General features: G+C 50.3%; 1 protein-coding gene across 1 annotated transcript in view; it reads right to left on the bottom strand.

Moving 5' to 3' along the window:
• Window positions 1-3,114, bottom strand: part of LOC103598611 (spectrin beta chain, non-erythrocytic 4-like) — a 94,314-nt gene that overhangs the window by 43,171 nt on the left and 48,029 nt on the right.

Here is a 3,114-nt window from a genome sequence, read left to right as displayed (position 1 = left end):
TCCTTTCCAACTTAAAAAAAAAAAAAAAAAAAAAAAAAGATAAAAAGATAAACACCTCAAGAGGGAATAACTGGCAGAGACCCAGAAAGACAGAATGACCCAGAGAGACAGAGAGACCCAGAAAGAAAGAGAAAAGGGAGAGATAAGGAAAGAAATGGAAGAGGGGCGGTACCAGAGAGAGGCAGAAAGAGAAATAGAGAGCAGGAGACAAGGAAAGAGAGAAGGCGGCAGAGGGAGGGAAAGTGACAGGAGGGAGTCAGGGCAGGGACAGCCCAGAGAGGGACAGGCATAGAAGTGGCAAGATGCCGCCAGTAAAAGACACAGCCTGACAGACAGAAGGGCAACAGAGTTGGAGAGAGAGAACAGAGCAGGTAAGGGGAGAGATGGCACCGGAGTCACAGACAGGCTGGAGTGGGTGCTCCAGCAGGAAGGGCAGGCCCTTGGCCTGAATGAACTGGCCAGGCTGGACCCAGGCCCCGCCATCCCAGAGCCAGCTGGAGACCACAATCCCAGGCAGCCTGGCCTCCTGTGTGCAGTGCATGGCAAAGTGCCCAAGAGGCCTGATGAGGGAGCTGGGGCATCCCACATCAATTCATATGCATGTCTTTCCTGTCACTATCAGTCTCTCCCTCAGGGAGAGAGAGAGAAGACAGAGACCAAGAGAGAATGAGCCTGTCCTCCCAAGGTCTCCCTTAGAGTCCTTTGTGACCTCCAGGCCCTATGCATTCTCCCCTGCACCTACCTACCCAAACTCTTCTCCTCTTTCCACTTTTGCTGCTCCCTCTGCAACAACCATACTGGCCTTCTCATTGTGCCTCAAACAAGCCACTCCTACCTCAGGGCCTTGGCACTGGCTCTTCCCCCTGCCTGGAATGCTCCTTCCCCCAATGTCTACTCAAATGTTACCTTCTTCGTGAGGTCCCTTCTGACCACTCCCCAACACTTTCTGGCTTCCCTTCCTTCTTTAATTTTCTCCTTAGCGCTTAACACTATCTAACATACTATGTTACTTATCTGTCTTGTTTGTATCCACACTAGGATGTCATTTCCATGAGGACAGGGATTTTTGTCTGTTTTGTTCATAGCTGTATCCCCAGTGCCTAGAAAAGGGCCTGGCACATAGTAGGTGCTCAATACATTTTTGCTGAATGAATGAATGCAAGAGACATAGAGGCAGAGATAAAGAGGTGAGAGAAACAAAGTAAAGTGTCTGAGACAGAGAGAGGCAGAAGAAAAGACAGGTTAGAGAATGCAGATGGAGGAAGAGAAAAACAGAGAGAGAAGGAGAGAGCAGGAAACAGACAGAAATCGACAGAGAGATGGAGGCAAAGAGACAGAACATGTGGGAGACAATTCCAGAGAGAGAACAGGAGGCAAAGCTGGAGAGAAAGCCTAAGAAGGGCCTGAAACAAGCCAGCAGAGTATTGACTGCCTCCTGCCCCAACTCAGCTCAGGAGCCAGGAAATAGGAAATGCCTCTGAAATTGAGCTGAAATCAATCTCTCCAGGCCTTCACCAGCAAACTGTCAAGCAATGAAGAAAGTCCTAGCAATGAGGAAAATCTCTCCTCTCTGTAAAGGTAAGTAAACAACAGGGTTCAAATCCCAGCTGTGCCACTTCCTGGCTGTGACCTTGGGCATGCTGGTTCCCCTCTTTGAGCCTCATGTACAAAAAGAAATACAGATAAGAAGAGCACCTCGTGCACAGGGCTGGGCCAGGTTCTAGGTGAGCTTCCAGGTGAGGAAAGGCGCTGAGATACTGAGTGACTTGCCCTGAATCTCACATGTTGAGGGGTGCAGCCAGAACTAGGATCTGGGACCCTGTCTGACCCCATGACCCCAGCTCTGCATGGTTCTGCCCCCTTCATGGGTATGGAAAGCCACCCTGGCCTCACCACTCCCATGGGGTGGGAAGTGTGTCCCTAGACAAATAAATGACTGGGACCCTGGTATGCAGGGATTGTGTCTGTCTCAACTGCTGCTGTGTCCCCACCTCACCCAGCACAAACATGGGGCAGACACCCTCTCTGGGCTGCACTTCTCCCATCTAGGCTCTGACCCCTCTGCTTGTGCTTCCTCCATCCTGGCCGAGACCATCCCAGGCCATCTTCGTCAGATAATGTAGAAGCTCTGTGGAGCAGGAATCATATTCTGACCTGGTCACTGCTGTGTGCCCAGCATTGCCCCACACAGGGCCTGGAACACAGCAGGCGCTCAGTACATGTTTAATGGGCTGAAGAATAAGTGGATAAACAATAGAATGAAAGGAGCAACTAATGAATGACTAAAATGTGATGAATGAATGAATCATGAAATGAACAGTCCCCGGGCTCCTCCTGTTCATTCTGCAGAGCCTGGCATACAGCAGGTGCTCAAGAAATGTGGGACAGGACTGGCCAGTTAGCTCAGTTGGTTAGAGTGCAGTGTTATAACACCAAGTTCAAGGATTTGGATTCCCATACCAGCCAGCTGCAAAAAAAAAAAAAAAGAGAGAGAGAGAGAGAGAGAAATGTGGGACAAAGGAAGGAAGGGTATGGGCATGGAGAGAGAGGCACTGGATGATGAGTTCACCTCTTCAGGACCAAAATCCCCATAAAAGTTTCCCCTATAAACCTCAAGCCTTGTCCCAGAAGGATTTAGGGGAAAGGATGCCTGAGCCCCAGACAGAAAAGCAGCTAAGGTCTTGGAGTTGTGGGTGGTGGAGTGAAGTGACCAGGTATGCTTTCCATTAGGAGACAGGAAAACAGAAGGATCCCTCTCCCAGCCTGGATCATGCCAGAGAGATCCAGAGGGCCAAAGAGGAGACAGCTAGGGTCACCGGGGGGGCAGAAACAGGGATAGGGACAAAGAGAAAGAACTGGGCCTGCAGGAGGCCTTAGAAAGGATTCTCCATAAGGGCTGGGATTGGGGGGGTGATGGCAACGCTGTTTTATTCAGGGGCTAGAATACTGCCTGACACACAATAAATGTCTTGGCTTGATTAGTGCAAGAACAGATGAGAGGGCAGTGGTTAGAGAGATGGTGACAGAAGCAGAGAACGATGCAAGAGAAGCATGAAAAAGAGGCACAGACACGCACTCTGGGTGCTTCCCAGAGAACAAGGTGGCTGGGGCCAG

This window comes from Galeopterus variegatus, unplaced genomic scaffold (assembly GCF_000696425.1).
Source record: "Galeopterus variegatus unplaced genomic scaffold, G_variegatus-3.0.2 Scaffold93, whole genome shotgun sequence".
In the NCBI taxonomy this organism is placed as follows: Eukaryota; Metazoa; Chordata; class Mammalia; order Dermoptera; family Cynocephalidae; genus Galeopterus; species Galeopterus variegatus.
The sequence above is the reverse complement of the archived record's forward strand: the minus strand, read 5'-3'. Positions and strand labels throughout refer to the sequence as shown.